Below are 1,902 nucleotides of genomic sequence, written 5' to 3' on the forward strand. Positions count from 1 at the left end.
TTCTCTTCTTTTTTTTTTTTTGCTCCGCTCAATCTCTCTGTCGCCGCTCAAGGGGTTTCAAGCTGTTCCGCCGCTCATCAGCTCACGAGAACAGCGTTTTCCTTTTATAGGGAAACCCTAGGGTAATTTCAGGCGAGATTTCTCTTCCTGCTGTCCACAGTTGGCTCCCACGCAAACAAGCAACATCGCGGCAACAGGCGAGCTCGTGCACCTTGCCTTCAGGCGAGATTCTAACTAGTGGAAGCCAGCTGGCTTCCACCACGAGCAGACGAGATCGACGTCGCCTCTAACTCCCGACCTCGCCCTTCAGGCGAGTTCCCTCGCCCGTCCAAACCCTCGCCCACAGGCGAGCTCCATCAGGCGACCCCTCGCCTCAGGCGAGCTCCGACTCCACCTCCGAGCTCTAACCTCTCCCTCGCCCCTCCAACAGGTTCGTTCATCTACAAATCTCCACCTCGACAAAGTTTTCCCAAAACTGAGCTGATACCAACCAAACCAAATGTCCCACTTGTTACGTCCAATATGAAGTGAAACAATTCACGATAACGGACTCAATCTACAACAAATCGAGACCTAAACGAGAATGCGATCACTCTCCAAATGTCGGTATCTACTCACCAAACCGGCTATATCATAAATGACTGTCTACGTATCCTCTCGCCTAAGAAATCAAGCCTTCACGTAGTTCACCTAACGGCCTTTAAAGGCACTCAATCAACTAGAAGAGTTCTCAACTCTTCATCAACAAATATGCGGCTGATAGAACTCCAAATGGCCCCAAATTGTAACGAACCAAACACCTCCACCTGAGGTGAACTAATGGCCATATTCAAACTACGTCTACCAGCTGCACTCGAATCAACTAATTCATCATCTGCATCCAAATCCAAATGATCCCCAACCTGTGTCACCTTGGCTGGAATCCCAAATGATGCAGTATGATTTATAGTATGTGGAGTAATCTCCACCCAACGTGGAGTAGCATCACTCTCCACCCGCTATGATATCCTAATGATCTGATCAACACTCTCTACATGTCGAGAGTCAAAAGTGACATTCCTGCGAACAAAATCAGAGTCTCCCAAACGAGCCTCTAATCCCAAATGTACAATTGGATCAAATCTCACATTCATGATGTGACCAAGTGCTGAGTAGCTAAACATCCAATGTAATCCAAAATCTGAAGTAGCTCCACCAGATCTAAAATCTCCAAACATAGTAGTTAGCAACCTATGACGAAGATGACCCAAACATGTCGAAGCCCGAACACCAAAGCCAATGCTCCGCATCAAACGCCGATCCTCTTCCAGCAAGGAACAGCTCACCAAATCTGTCATCTCATCTCGTCGCCCCAATGTTTCCTCTCTAATGAAGTGTCTCAAACTACCATGAGCTTAGTACAAACGCAGAAAAGAACAACAAATTACCTTTCTACCAATACACTTTCTTCATCTGTTGTTGACTACTAGGACTTTAAACCAATTGGACCTAGTTGCAACCCACAAATGTCTAGTATAATCACCAACTACAGAAACCATATATCGATTACCTTCCAATGATGCCTCCTTGGAAGGCCCCCAAATGCCTGAATGAACACCACCTAAAAGACCCCTCGATCGATCATCTCGTCGCCCCAATGTTTCCTCTCTAATGAAGTGTCTCAAACTACCATGAGCTTAGTACAAACGCAGAAAAGAACAACAAATTACCTTTCTACCAATACACTTTCTTCATCTGTTGTTGACTACTAGGACTTTAAACCAATTGGACCTAGTTGCAACCCACAAATGTCTAGTATAATCACCAACTACAGAAACCATATATCGATTACCTTCCAATGATGCCTCCTTGGAAGGCCCCCAAATGCCTGAATGAACACCACCTAAAAGACCCCTCGATCGA

The sequence above is a fragment of the Asparagus officinalis genome, chromosome 7, assembly GCF_001876935.1.
Source record: "Asparagus officinalis chromosome 7, Aspof.V1, whole genome shotgun sequence".
Taxonomy (NCBI): domain Eukaryota; kingdom Viridiplantae; phylum Streptophyta; class Magnoliopsida; order Asparagales; family Asparagaceae; genus Asparagus; species Asparagus officinalis.